At 47.2% G+C, this 15886-nt stretch overlaps 1 protein-coding gene across 2 annotated transcripts in view; it reads left to right on the top strand.

Moving 5' to 3' along the window:
* The window catches only part of TMEM131 (transmembrane protein 131), an 892454-nt gene that overhangs the window by 506127 nt on the left and 370441 nt on the right, over positions 1-15886 (top strand). The window lies entirely within an intron of this gene.

Raw genomic sequence — 15886 nt, 5'->3', positions numbered from 1 at the left:
ACCTTCTGACTTCTCTTCATCGCCCAACTACTAGCCCTTTGCCCAGCTGGCCTGTGTTCTTAAAGGTTCTCAAATGGCTTGAAATCAGTAATTATGTACTCCCTTTCCTGTATCAATGTACTTTAACCCTTACAATTGGGGGTTTTGTGCACTTAGCTCAGCTGAGACTGTTTAATTAACATTCATATATTTATCGCCGTTAGTCTGTTCAATTTGTCATCTGCATTAGATACCATTGACTACTCAATTCTAGTGATAGTTCCTTTTTTTTGTATTTCCTCCTTTCCCATAAATTTCGCTTGTCCTAACTTATATGTTCATTTCTGTAATGGTGCTCGTCTCTTTAAATATGACCTTTCGTATGGTCAGTTGCTGGCTTGTAACTTTTTTCACTTTACACCTCTTCAATAAGTGATGTTAATACATATTCAGGTTTTTTTCCACCTATACAATGAGAATACCCAAATCTGTCTTCTCTTTACTATCTATAACTGCCCATCAATACAAAGATTGATCATTGTCTCCCTGCCAGTCAGGCCTTAGATGGCCTTGAATTCATTAATAAATCAATTCCTTTAAGCCAGGATTAATATATTGGTTTAAAAAAAAATTAAAAAAACATTATTATTGTTTTTGCAAATGTTACAAGAGAAAATCGTAATACTCAAATTATAACATCAATGAATTTGAAACTTTGAACCTTACAGTGACAGCCTGGGTACATGTGGAGTGCATGCAGTAAACGTGTGGCACATGCAGAAGGAATACTCTGTACCTAATTATTAGTATTAAAGCCAGTGAGGTCCGTTATGGATGCTCTTGGTGTTTAGCATCGCATAAGATAGCAGATGAAGACCTCTTTCCCCAGTAGTTTAAGTGTATTGCCTGTATTCCTGGGACTGAATTGGCAATCCAGACACTGAAGTGAAGAGTGTGCAGACAGTGCTACCTTTAGGAAGTGCATAAAGACTTTGTTAGCAAGTGGCTGCTGATTAGTTCTTCCTGAGCATTGTCCTTAGCTGGATGGCAGGCGGGAAGACTGGGACTGCTGTTTTTGTTGTTCAAAGTCAAGGTGTATTTTATCTGTTCCCAATTACTACTTCACAGAGGCTGATGAAAGCCAGGTGTTGAAACTCACTTCCTAATGCCCATGTTGTGGGTGCCTTAGTTTGGAGACAGCCCCAGTGTTGTAAAGCCTGCAAGAAGCATCACTTTACTGTGTCTGGAAAGCAGCCTTAGAAGATCACTGGAAAGAGAATCACCTCAAAACCGATTTTAAGTTTGTGACTGTGGATCCACATCCCCCATCTTGAAAATGTGTATAAAAGTGGAACACAAACCACTCCACTTCTAAGTTCTTCATGACAAAGTAAGGGAGTGTTCTGCAGAGTACTCAGCTTTTTTATGATCACCAGTGCCGTCTGTCTGAGAGTCTCCCAGGAGAGAGGATGTCACTTGAAATATGCACTTTCTACTGAAGAAGCTGAGGCTCTGCCTTGTGCTTTGAAGAATACCTGTCTGCTGAGATGTAGGAGTGTGCCTAACCCTTCAGTAGGAGTGACTGTCAAGGAGGTGAATCCCATTGTGTCCCCGATTGGAATAACGCTGAGAGAAAATGGACTGCCTTAAAGTTAAGCCAGGAGTGCCCCGTGGTTTGTGGGGTCTCGCTACGATTCACACCAACTGCATAAAGTTTGTACTTCCTCACATCGGAGTAATTGGGACTGCATCATTCCAGTTGGGGCTACAACTGTGGTGGTGTTTGCATTGGCCCAGTCGGGACGATGACTGCCTTGGTGTTCACATCGTCTTGGTCAGACCTGCATCTGCTGTAGTGTTAGCATCAGCCAGGTCTGCCTCTGCCTTAACACCCTCACTAGCCGAGGTAGGCCATGACTACTGAACCAGTGCCTTTGTGGGGCTGTCAAATTGACCAATCTACACCAGACTATTACAGGCAGCCACATACAGCCACATACAGATGGACTCAGGCTGCACCTGATCTTCACGGCGACCTCTAGGTGACTGCATCCAGTCACTGTAGGCAACTGCCTGCGGTGGGGTCAAGCCAATGAGTTTGCACTAGTTGAACTCGAAGGACAGAGAGACTGAATTTGTACCCGCTACCCCACCAATAGTAAGAATTGGAGCAAACAAGTGATCTGATTCATTGTTTCACCGTAAGTTACTGGGAGCTAGTTTCATCCATGGTCACATGGGTGGGAGATAGCACAGAGGGAGTTAAGGTGTGTAGAGACACAAGATAGTTGTGACCAGTATCACTACCTGTCAATCGAATTGAATTGTGTAGTATTAAGCATTGATGTCAGATTAAAAAGTATTTTCTTTTCTAAAAAGACATGCACTGGACTTGACATGGACTTTATTGAGTTGTCAATTAATTATTGGGTAATGAGATTGAGCCCCTGATACTACCTCTCTTTGAAGCATGTGGCTGCTTGTTGTAGCTACCTTAACAGTTAAAAGGAGTATACTTGGCTCAGATGCAGAACTATAGAAGGGTGGGATCCAGGATGTCAGAAGCAAATAACCCTAATGCCTACAACGTAGGTCACAGCACACCCCGCTTGCTACTCAACCCCGGAACTGGATCTGATAACTTTCTAGATAGAGGTAAAAGGATGGTTTTGTTAACTGAATGTTTTCCTTTCAAAACCTATGGACCCTCGTTTTAAACTGTCCCACAAAGCTTTCCTTCAGCATCTGTTGTGGAAGGCTGCTTTTCTGTTAGCTATACATTCAGTTCCAATAAAAAGAAAGAATAATTAGATTGCATTCTGAGCAAATGTCTGTCTCCTCACAGAAATAACTCAAACAATTGACATTGCAAATAGGATACTGGGAAATTCAATGTATTTTAGGAGCAGTGTCAGTTTTCAAGACTTTGAAGCTGCTTTGGCCCTATTTTCTTTAATATTTCATATAAAAAGGTGTATTAATTGTTTCTCTTGTTACAAGTGGTAAACTATTGACTTCTGGTGTTTTAATTGGTTTGTTTTTTTAAAGAAAATAAAGCAAAAAATACCCAATGTAGCCTTCAAATAGACTTCTCAAAATATATATATTTTAGTTTCAAAATTGAATTTTCCAACAAAAATGGTATTCTGTTTTGTAAAAAGGTGCTCTTAAATTCCACATCAAACTGGCTGTTCTTGCTTTGATTTGTATGGTGATTCCTCTTTAGAAGAACTTTACAGGAAGCTATTCCTTTAAAAATTATCAGTGTTACGGTTTAAAGGTGGATTATCAACACAGCGAGTAACCAACACAACTTGCTTAATCTTGCGGCCTATGATGCTTTACGTGTGGTGAGATCAGTGCTTGTTTTACTGCCATACCCACGTTGCTCAAGGCTTTTGCAGAGAAAACACCACATATCTACGAGTTTTAGTCATTTGCTGTTTTCCAACTTGACACCACTCTGCTTAATTTCCAGTCATTTGTTTTTGGTACTGTGCTTCAAATTCCTTGTTGACTGCCTCTCAGTGGTGGAGATTAATATTTCTTTCAGAATGCCTGAACATTTAGCTTTAAAAATTAAATAGCAGAATCACTACAAAATGATGATGATCTACCCTGAACTAATCACTTGAAGTCTATGGTTGCAGATTGTTGTGAACTGTGGTGCTTTGTGTAACAGTTTAATGGTAAGGGATGGCGGTGCGGTGATAGAAATTAGCACCATGGTGGTTTGGTAAGGCAGTAATGAGCATTAGGTCAGTGCTGATGTTAAAATACATTGCTGTTGTGTTGTAGTGTAGTGCTTTGAAGGGTGCTTTGGGTGTTGTAGTTTATTGCTGAAGTGTAGTAATATTGTATATTAGTTGTGTCATTGCATTGCTACAAGTGTTAGAGCATTGGTGGAGATTGGCACGTCACCACTACCACAGGTGTAACACTGAATCCGGAAACTGTTCCTCAAACATTGGCTCTCCAGGACTAGTAGATGGAGCCGTGCTACTTAAGTCATAGCTCTACTGGGTCAGGAACTGATGACTACATATAGCTATACATATAGGACTACATGTAACAGTTGTCACCATATAAGTATATCCTGGAGACACAAATAATGCACAGATGTTAATAGCATGTTTGTTTAACCAGGTGCCTATTTTCAAGGTGACTAGAAATAAGGACCAGGCATGTATATTCACAGAGGAAACATTACCAGGAAAGGAGTCTATGGTGGGGGAATGGAGGATGGAGAAAAGATTGAAGGAAGGGATAGGGACAGAGGAATAGGTAAAGTTTCACGTAATGGATATTGAAGAGGATGACGAGGCCCAGAGTCTATCTCCTATTCGTCAGGTGGGGCTGCCGTGTAGATGCATATGGCCTCAGTTTTAAGTGGAGGGGGTAAGGGATAGTGTAGTCAAGGCCTCCTGTTGGTGTGCTAATCAACAATCATCAGTCACTATGCAAGAAGGGTAACCATATAAGGACGATTTCTACCTCATCTTCCAAGTTATAGATGAGTTTCTCTTAGGAGGCCATTTTATACATTTCTTTGAGCCATTCCTCGTGGATGGGTGTGGGTAATGCCAGTGACAGCTGTCATTGTCATTTGCAGCAGCTTGCGTTCGTGGTGGGATGGTGCAGTGTTATAGAACATTATCAGGGTGTGTAGCAGTGCGTTAGCGATTGTTGTTGTCTCGCTTGATGCCAAAATGACTTCATCCCAGAGAGTAGGGATGCCAAGGCAGTCACACAGTACATACATAAGGTTTCAGCGTGTTTGGCCACAGCGCCAGCAATTGGAGTGATGCAACAGTCCTACAGCTTATGGTTTTGTTGGAGTCAACTGCCATTCTTATATCTTTTTGAAAATGCAGAATTTCATCCTAGCTTCTCTTGTCCCTCGGTTCAAATCATCCAGAAGTTTAGCCCAGTGCTCTCCCGCATATTCCACCTGGAGTCGGTTCTGCCATCTAACTTGCATTCTCCCCTCCTGCGGTGAGAGCACAGATGCTGGATCAAGATGTTATAAAGACCCAACATCACTCCTTTGAATCACCCCCAGGCATTGAGATATGAGAGCACCTGGAGGACAGGATGACCCTTGGTGTGGTGTCTAGTCAACATGTGAGACAATGGTACAGTTGTGTATATTTCCACTGTTGGTGGGGGTAGCCGGTATTTCTCACATAGCACCTCGAAGAACTTGAGTGCCCTCTGGGCCACTGTATGGTTCAGGGAGATAGTCCCAGTCTTGTGGCAGAGACCCCAATGAAGCATTTTTCCTCCAGTGCGGATGCTAGAATTGCACCATATCAGTGCCTTATTGTGGAGATTAGTGTCCACCGAAAAGAGCATGTGCACACATGCCCATGTTTTGATCATGGCCTGTATTGTTGGGTTTAGTAGCCCGGGGGCTGATGCATCATAATTGTACAATAAGTTTAATGCTGGTGGGCATCCCGTTATGCTGTTCTCAATTTCGAAGCACAGTAGGGGGGTGAGGGGAGGGAGTGGGAAAGTCTTGGATGTGGGGTTGTATATAGGGTAACTGCGCCAGGTTCAGGGCCGTGCAGTAATGCTCAAATAAGGGAAGTCTCAGACCACCGCATGACCTGTGAGCTATGAGTTTACCTATGGCCAGGCAAGGTCTCAACTTCCCCCAGAGAAAAGTCTTAATACCTTTGTCCGCGAGCTGCAGCGTCTTGACAGTATTATCAGTGGGAGCATTTCCATCACATAGGTGAGCCTTGGGAGTGTCACCATTTTTACCGGCTGCGTTCTTCCCCATAACTAGAGTTTGAGCTGTGACCACTTATCTTTATCATGTCTTGTCCTCACCAAGAGTGACTCTAAGTTGCCCTCCACCATTCTATCTAAACCCTGGTTGTTGTAGATTCTCAGGTACTTAAGGCGGGAGGCCTTTCACTGAAAGGGGTGGCTGTCTAATGCTGCCTTAGTTGTCATCTGTGAAAACAGCAGGACCTCGCTCTTTCCCCAGTTTATATTGTATGTGTATAGCACGCAAAAACAGAAATGGTATCCAGGAGCATTTGTATTGAAGTTGTCAGCACAGAAAGTGTGAGCAGAATATCAGCCATATAGAGATAGTGTCAAGGGAGGGAGGTCCGAGGGTCCCTGTTTCTTCAGTCTCTCTGAAGCAATCATATAGAAAGTCCATCATCTTTGCATTCATCCATTTGTAGAACTCAGTCAGAAAACTGTCCTTCCCCGGAGCCTTATGGTACGGAAGGTTGGAGATGGTCTGTGGTATCACCTTCCCTGTGATTTCTCCCTGGAGCAGTTCCTTGCCCGTCACATTCAGGCTTGGTAGGTTTATCGTGGCAAAGAAGGTATCTGGCTGTCTAGTGTCCAGCACAATGTCAGGATTGTAGCGGTCCCAGTAGTAATTAGCAAACACGTTTGCAGTATCTTGTGGGTGGCTGATAATGGGACTGGAATCGGCTTTAGTAGCCAGTATAGCCATCTCTATTTCCTCTGCTGCAAATGCACCACAGACAGGCTGCCTGCCTTCTCCCCCTGCTCGCAGTGGCAACTTCTCAAATTTTATAGCACATTTTCTTCCTTAGAAGTGAAAAGCATATTGAGATCTATGTGTGAGCTTTCTGCGGTTGGCGCCGGATAGTAATGGAGGGGTGGGACGTACTTTGGTGTGTTAGGTCTGCTATGGCCTTTTTCCAAGACACTCTGTTGTTTTGTCTTCTGTTTGTTAGTTACAGTGGCATCCCTTATCAACTATCCCCTAATGGTTGCCACCCATAGCATTTGTGCCAAGCCCAACGACCCTCTGCTGTGCCCCAGGTGTGTGGTTACATAAGATTTAAGCAGCTCTTTACTGTGGGGCTGCCTGTGCTGGGAAGATTGTGACACCAGGAGTTGCGTTGCAAGCCCCAGATCCACCGTGAAGCTAGGAGGAGAGGATGTAATCCAAACTCAATTGGGTGCCATGCACAAGTGAGATGTAGGTAAATTCCCGATCTGTGGGTGGAAGAGTCGCCAGGCATCCAGAAAGCCATGGTACAAGACCATATCGCCCAGCAGGACTCAGTCATCTTTATTTACAGTATCCAGTGGGCTGGTACGATCTAGTACCACATCCTGTGCTAGATTCCACTTGCCCTCTATGAGCAGGTAGGTAGTGTCCATCACCTTCAGCAAATGGTTAAGTTGTAGGAGGAATGGACGTTTTGGTCCAGTTGGGCTGTAGATTGTACCTACCCACAGTGTTCTGCCACATTTGTATCTTGACAAATGTGTTGCGACCCTCCGCATCGGTCCACGTCTTGAGCACCATAAGTGGGAGAGCTGTATGTAGCAATACAGCTCTAATCTGCATTTCTGTGGTACCGCTGCCCCGTCATCTGGTGACAGTGGACGCCAGCTATGGATAACCCTGCCCACTAAGTCTCGCCTGAGCTTCTCCACCTCTGTGCATGTAAGGTGGTCTACCTGAAGAAAAGCTATGTATGCCTGTTTGGAGTTAAGATATGCAAGCACCTCCTTGCATTTTATGAAGTTTGTGAGGCCATTCACATTCCGCAGTAATAGGTTCAGAGCCCTAGGCAGCGACATGTCAGTGCGGAGGGCCAAGTAGCAGCCGAGGATAGACCAGTAAAATAGATGTGGCTGTTCCGCTGAGCGCAGTGAACGAGGGCAGGGACGGGGTAGGGCGGAAAGGAGAAAAGAGGGCAACCCTCCTGTAAGGGTTCATGTGGGCCTGTAGTCACCTGGGTCCACATTCTCAAACACACTCATGAGTTGCGGTTGGGGACACAGATATAGGGGAGGATGGGCGATAAACGTGGGAGTAAGCAAAGTGTGGGAGAGGTGAGAAGACAAATTGAGTAGGGTAAAGACTACCCAATTGGGCTCCCGTCTGGAGCCAGGCAGTAACTTTAGTACACAGGCCTAAACCTATGGTCCTTGAAGCTCATGAGGCCCACTAAAGTAGAGGGGGAAGTAACCAGCGTGTGTTTATGAAATGTTGCTTATGTTGAGTGGGGTAAGGGTTGTGAGGGTCCCTCGCCTGGGAGAGGAACAGAGGTGCCAGGGGAAGTACGGGGGCACAGTGGCTTCCATCTGTGGACGTGCAGTGGATGTAGCGTACTAAGATGATGGGATGCACGCTGCATGGTCCTGCTCACAGGCAAGGGTGGAGGATGTTGAGGTTGGGCTATTAGCGGGGGGTGGGTAGGAATGTATTGGTCGCAGCTGTTGTCGGAGCGGTTGGCATCAGTTGTCTGATATGGGTGATGTGCGGCCCATGGGGGCACAAGGAGAAGGGAGTAGATGCCATGTCAGGCTGTAGCCATCTCTAACCCCGGTTGGGGGTGTGGGGTGCTCTTACACCACGGTGGGGCTGCAGAATAAAAGCCCGTGGGCGGTAGGCCCCAAGCAAGGATTCTTGAGCGGGCTGATGATGCACAGCTGTGTGCTATCGTAGTGCCAGTGTGGGATGGCGGTACATAGAAACAAGCTGAACGGAATAATAAGCACTAAGTGGCCAGCCTTGAGAGCAACAGCAGTCATTAAACATTAAGCAGCAAACACCAAAACCTGAGACCAACGGGTGATACCCATCTGCCTGCAGTGATGATACAGAGAAACAATAAGTCTACATCAGTCTGTTGCTGGTCCTGTCTTCAAAGGTGAGTGGGATTTGTTGCGGCCTCGATCTTATGTGAGCTCCATCACTGCTCTGATAACTTTATCTCTTCCACTCTGTAACCTGGATGATCTGTCCTGCGCTCTGAAAACAAGATGGGGCCCTCAGTCCCAAGGTAGGCACATTTGTGGCCAGCCGGGCTGTGTTGGAGAAGCATTCCAGAAAAAGACCCCAGGTCCTCTGGATAGTTAGTCTTTAGATTAGCACGCTGGTTCAAAAAAATCATATTTAATGTCTCATTTGTGTGATTGAGGTCGGAGAGCCGAGAAGGCCTTCCGCTTGTCATTTGTCTCTCTGGAAAAGTCTACTGAGATACGGATTTTGTGACATTCATAGTCATAAGGCCCATGGGCCTGAGATGCTGCTAGGTTTTGTCACACCTGCTCATGGGTAGGAAGAAAGCTTTGATGAGTCGCATCCCGTCTGACACCTTCAGCCTTTGCGATAGGATTCTTTGGCCCTCTGGATCTCCAGTGGAGATGAGAAGACAATCCCCACTAGGTTGGTAAGGAAATCTCGGAATAAGACATGGACGTCAGTCCCTTCTGCCCTCTCTAGGTTGCCGAAGAAGCAGACATTATCCCTTCAGCTCCTATCTTCAAGGTAGTTAATCTTGTTGCGCTGGTGCCAGATTTCAGAGTCTCTATCCAGCATATGGTCTAGCCTTGCTTCTACTGGTAACCCCTCTACCTTGCAATAGAAGCTGCAGTGTCTTCCCTGTAGGACTTTGTTTCTGGCGCAGGGTCTGTCATTTTGCATCTGTAACCCTCTGTGTCCCACTGCCATGATTCTCTTGAGAATCGGGATTGTGCAGGGGTCGTGGATTGGAGAATGGGGTTTTGGCTTGGGAAACTACCTCCGTGAAATTTATCTGCTGTGACTGCTTCCTAGATGCCATTGCGTTTCATGTGGTGGGTTGGAGGCTGGGTTCCCACTCAGAGTGTGAGTGGGGCCCTGATGGCTGGCAAACATAGAACAAGTGGAGGCTCACTGAACCCCACTGCGCCCTCAGCCACCCCCCACCCTCAATGTAGTGGTCTGTCTGCTGGGGGATCTCCCACTAATTGCTCTTCCAGCCCCCAGAGCTGTGTCACATTTAAAAAAAAAGGTGGTGGGGCTACATGAAGGAGGCGTGTAGGCCAGAGACAGTGGAGGCGCAGGCAGCGACCGCTGGATAGCATACAGTCCCTGATGAAGCAAGCCTTGCTGGTCATCCACAGCGCTGATGCATATACTCTCTCACATGATCAGCCACATGAGGTGGGTGATGACCTCAGTTGGGTCTCCCACGTGTAGAGAGAGGTGAGGCTGAGAGACCTCTCAATGCAGCCCTTAGCATCCCCAGCACACTCACTGTTAGTCCCCCCCTGTCAGATGCAGGCAGAGTTTTTGAAGGAGTCCTGAAATCAAAAGTGTTAGCAGGTGATGCAGCAGTCCCTATGCGCCCCACCTGTTAGTGCGGTAAGGCCTGTTTCAGGGCACGGCGCCCTTCTGAAGGGGTATGGGGTAGGGGAACATCCCGATCCACGAGCCAGTATCACCTCAGTTTGTTGTTGTCCGACTGTGGTGTTCGCCTGGGCCCTGAGCTCTCCCTCCCCGTGAAGACTGGGATTGTGCTTAGGGTTCCCACTCCTGTAGGAAAGTACCCTCTTTTTGGCATGGTTACCCCCACTTTTTGGCTGCTGTCAGTGTATTTTGACTGTTTTCACTGGGCTTCTGTTAACCAGGACCCCAGTGATTGTGTATATGGCATTGGGGCACTAGGTGTTCCCGTTTGGCTGCAGCATGCATTTTGCCACCCATGGGAACCCTTGCAAAATATGTCTACAGGCCTCCCATTGCAGACAGCGTGAAAAGGTGCATGCACCCTTTTACAGCAGGTCACTGTCAGTCTCCCCTATAGTAGGCCCTCCTAGCCTGGGGGGCAGAGATCAGGTACCTGTGTGTGAGAGCACTCCTGCGTGAGCAGAGGTGCCCCTAGGAACTCAAGCTCCATTGCACTGGACTTCGTAAGTGCGGGAAAGCCATTTGACCCGTGTACTGGACACAGGTCCAATTACATAATGGTAACTCTGAACAGTATTGGTTGTATGGTTCCATGTATTCTAGGGGTTCTTTAGAGGACCTCCAGCATTACTCCTACCAGTGTTCTGGGGCTCTCCATGCAGCCTCCGCTGCTGTCACCCCTCAGACAGGTTTCTGCCCTCCTGCTGCTTGACCAGCTCAGGCAGAGGAAGACAGAACAAAGGATTTCCTTTGGGAGAGGGAGGCAACACCCTCTCCCAAGCCACCGGTATGCTTTGAAGGGCACATTTGGTGCCCTCCTTGCATAAACTGGTTTGTACAAGTCCAGGGACCTCTGGTTCCTGCTCTTGCGGGAAACTGGACAAAGCAAAGTGGAGTGACCTCTCCCCTGTCCACCTAGGGGTGGTCCCCAGAGCTCCTCCATGTGGCCACTTGATTCTGCCATCTTGAATCCAAGGTGGGCAGAGGCCCCTGGGAGCATCTGAGAGGCTTGGTCAGGTAGGTAACGTCACAGTCCCCTCCGGCTAAGTGGTCACCCTGCTAGGTGACCAATCCCCCTTCCTGGACTATTTAGGGTCTCCCTCTTGGGTGAATCCAGCAGGACTCCTTTGCATTGTTTAGTTCATCTTCTGGCCACTGGGACTGCAACTTGCCCCACCAGGAACCGACAGTGTGCAACTTGAATGATGACTCTGCAACATTGTTTCTCTAGTTCCTTCCAGTAACTGCAACATTTCCCCGGCTGTGTATCCTCTGAGGGTGACGAGTCTTCAGCCTGCACAAGAAGTAAGAAGGAATCTCCCTCAGAGTGAAGGAGTCACTCCCCTGCATCCATAGGCACCAACTGCAGTGACGACTGGCTGCCTGGATCTTCTCTCCTCCGGAGCTGCGTGGATCTTGCATCACAGGTGGTGGTCTGGAGTGGTTCCCTTGTCCTCTCTACCAGATGTCCAACTTGGGAAACGGTAAGCCCTTGCCTCTCCTTGCAAGACAGTACCCCTGGGCACAGTGACTCTTGCAGCTACCAAGACTTGTTTGTTCCTCCTCCAAGGGATCTTCAGGCTCCATGTAGCCACAGCTCCCAGCACTCCTTCCTGCAAAGCACAGTCTCCTGCCTGCAGCTGCAGCAACGTGGGACTTCTCTTCAGGTGTGCTTGAGTGGTCCTCACTCCGACTCCTGTGCCTGCTGCCAGTGGGTTGTCTGTGGGGGCTGCCTCCTCTTGGTGTGACTCTCCCAACTGCTGAGGGTCACCCCGGACTCCCCTCCTTGGGTAGGGTTCCCTGGACCTTGCTGGTTCTCTTCAGGCTTGCAAAACCTTCTTCTCCGACTCTTTTATTTGCCGAGGCTTGTTGGTTGTTTTCCAGCACCACTGACTGACTGCATCATGACTGCTGATGTTGGACATCACTCCTGGAACTCCTCTTCTGCTCCTGTGCTTCACTGCAGACCTTTTTCGTCCATTGTCGACCTGGCCCTGCATCCGCAGAAGAGTGGGTAGTGGCGCCTGCCACAACTGGACACTCCAACACAAACTGGATTTGGTCCCCTTCCTTTACAGGTCCTCTTCTGTCAGGATCCACCTTTGGGTCCTTCCAGTCTTGTCTGAGTCTTGCAGAATCTTCTTCCAAAGTCCTCCTGTTGGTTTTGGGGGAAAACCAGGAACTGACCTCTGCTCTCCTGGTAACTGGTGTCACTCTGGTACTCACCTCTTGGGGTTCCTAGTTCCTTCAGCTCCCCTCTACTGATTCCACTTCCTTGGGTGGAGGACTGCCTTTCACATTCCACTTTTTTGTTATATGGTTTGGCCCTCCCCTAGGGCCATCACTATATGCTATTAATTTTACCAGTGCCTATTGCTTTCTATGCTATTTACTGATTACTAAGTGTACATAATAGTGTGTTTACTTGCCTCCAGTTGGGGTATTGCCTATATAATATTAAAGTATCTATTACTATAGTAAAGTACCATTGTTTTTGTACCACTATGTTCTTTCATGTGTGCAAGTGCTGTGTGACTATAGTGGATAAGCTTTTCATGTCTCCTTGATAAGCCTTGGCTACTCATCCACAGCTACCTCTAGAGAGCCCTGGCTTCCTAAACACTGCCTGCACTTCATAATAGGGGATACCTGGAGCTGGAATAAGCTGATAACACCGTAGGTGCTAAACACACACCAGTCCAGCTTCCTACAGCTCCTAGTTGCGGCGACGGAGAAAGGACACAGAAAGGCCCCATGGCAGGGCACCGGTGATTCTGGGAGCCCTCTTTTCCTAGTTAGCAGCTGAAGTGCTCTGTGTACCGCTGCTGAGTCTCCTGAGGCCTCCCAGCTCCACGAAGCCTCAGTGACATGTAGCCATCTTGTTCGGTGGCCAGACTCTGCCCCAACAGAGAACTATAGAGGGTGTCTCCTGGCATGCTGACTTAAATTCTTGGTATTCTGTGCCTTACTGTAGCGGGCCTGTAACTCTTCTTTGTTGTTTCCCAGATTCCTCACAGTGTTAAGAATGCTTCTTCAGCAAGCTATACCAAGTGTCACTTACAAAGGTCTCAGAGTTCAAACCCTATCACTATTGTTGCATGAAGATGGCTGTCAGATCCCCATGACGTGTGAAGCTCATGTCTGGAGCCTGACTACGATCTCTTTAGATGTAATTCCACCCATTCGAAGTCCATCAAGCAGTGGAAGCAAAGTCAGTTTTGCCACAGGTCTTAAGGAGATTCCTAAGCTGTCCTACTCCAATCCTTAAGGTAAGTGTAGTTACAGGCAGCGATCCTCCAAAGGGTCTTCTGACAAAAAGCATTTGCAATTCCCCAATACAGACATTCTCCTTTTTTCTTCAAAGCCAATTATTATTATTATTATTTATTTTTGTAACTTAGACCGGCGTTTTCTGACTTCATCTGCCACTCTGTCTCAAGTTAAGGTCTTTCAGTAGGCCATACCACTCCTCTCCCAGGTCCCTTCTAGCTCCCACTGGTGGGCCATCTCCTCTGATGTCAGCAGCTACAGCCCAATGCCACCTGACTCAGCACCTCTGCAGGTTTGCACTTTGCAGCGTGGCTTATAAGGAAGCAACCCTCAGCAAATGTGATAGTCCAACCGTGTTTGATGTTGCTTCCGACATCATCCTTAACACTGCTTTTGGATCCAAGTTTGATGATGAAACCCTTCAGTTGGCTAGACGGAATGTCAAAAGTCTCCTTTGAGGACCAGCCCTGTTGTGAACATTTTCCCACAGACAAGAAGTTTGCACGCACAGAAGCACTCTTAAGCTCAGATTCCGATGTTCTGAATATACCCAACCTGGATTTTAAGCGCATTGCATTGGATGATTTAATGCTGATCACTTTTCCATCCTTATCATACAGATGCTGGGCTCCACCTAGATCATCAAAATGCCCGTGGAGTTAATTTGGTCCCTGAAGGTGATATCCCTCTTCATTCAGGATCTCCTTAATAGGTAGTTTGTACAATCTGATAGATACTGCTAGTTGCAGAGAATTTCCCCCAAGCGTCAGACTAGATCCGGAGTTTTTCCTCGAGCAGTACTGTTTTGCACTGTCGACTCTGTGTCCGTCAATGGCATTGTGGTTGCTGTGAAGTCATTGTCGAATACAGGCGCCACCAAGGCATGCTGACGTCAGTTCTTTTCTTTCCGTGCCAGCCTACGTGCAGATCCAGAGAGAGCTACCCTCAGTTGTTTTTTAACTGACTGACCATTTCGTTGAAATTTTTGACCTTTTTGGTACGTCGAGGATGCTATGGAAGACCTGGTTTAAATCATATTACGCCTGTTACCAAATGATATCGGTGACATATCCGAAGTCTTGTTTTTGTGGTTCCTGGAACATGACCACAACCTGAAGTCGTGCTCAGAGTGCTTCGCAATGAACCCGAAGGATTTGAGGGAGCAGTCCCTGAAGCTCATGGCAACCAAGTGCTTGACTCCGCATCACTCCTGGTCTCATTCGATAGGAAGGTCACACTCGAAGTCCTCGGGACACTTGCGCCACAAGAAGAAGTCGTCGAAGAAGGCCAAATGTTCTTAGACTTCGCCCCGTCACTCGGAAGACATGATGGAGAAAGAGCATCAACACTCCAGGCCTCCGTCTTCAGAGCATACATCTGGGTCGGCTCTGTCCTGCCCTGAATTTCCGTAAACCAGAGCCACTCCTGCCCAGTTAAGAGACTTTTATGAGAGCATGGGTCTCATTTTTTGGGCAGCCTGACCCCCCCTGCGGTGCCTTCGGGCCCTGTGGCATTTCGTGCTGGCACTTTCGGCCCCGGTACCGGAGGGTCCCTCCAGATCTATCAGATCCGTGCCAATGCCAGTCGTGCGAACGCAGCCTTCCCCAGCACTGGCATAGACGTCGAGCTCCCGACCTCTTGCCCAAGATAGACGTCGACCCACTACCTATCCGTGACAATCTGGAGACAGAACGGTGTTGTTCTATGCCTGATCTGTTTTCGATGGGGTCTACTCACTCCAGGTTAGATCCTGACCCTTTTGTAGCTAGCTGGTCTGTATATACTATACCAAAACGAAGTATAGTGTGCACAGATTCCAGGGATTCCACAGAGGCTTAACAGAGTCCAAAGTAGATAATACTAATGCTCTCTTTTATGGTACTGTGGCCGAGCAGTTAGGCTCATCAGAGGGTAGTGCAAAGCATTTGTTGTACACACACAGTCAAGAAATTATGCACACTCTCAATGACTAACTACAGGTCAATGTTTTTATATAGCAGAAATATATATTGTTACTTTATTACTAGATCAAAAGGGCTTTGTTGCAGGTAAGTACAGTTGTAAGTAGGTATCAAGCATATGTATCAGATGTACTATGTTTAGGTTTTCAGATAACAGTTTACAAGTAACTAACACTTTTCAATTTTAAAAGATGACTGTGCAATTCCTCATTGGAACCAATGGAGTCCTAGGGTAGGGAAAGTGTTAGGACAGTTAACAGGTAAGTACTCAACTTACGATTCCAGTCTTCGGGGATTAGGCTGTCCACACGTCAAAGTTCAAGTTGACCCCAAAGGTGCGCCACCAGCAACACAGGGCCAGCCGGATGCAGAGGTCGAAGTTGGTGTCAGGTTTTCACTGGAATCCTATGAGGACTGGGGGCACTTGGAAGAACATAGGTTTCAGGTAAGTACCTGTGGTTTCAGGACAGAGGCCTTGGGGATTTAG

Source organism: Pleurodeles waltl, chromosome 8 (assembly GCF_031143425.1).
Source record: "Pleurodeles waltl isolate 20211129_DDA chromosome 8, aPleWal1.hap1.20221129, whole genome shotgun sequence".
NCBI classification, from domain to species: Eukaryota; Metazoa; Chordata; class Amphibia; order Caudata; family Salamandridae; genus Pleurodeles; species Pleurodeles waltl.
Note: the sequence above shows the minus strand (reverse complement) of the source record. Positions and strands in the feature narration are given on the sequence as shown.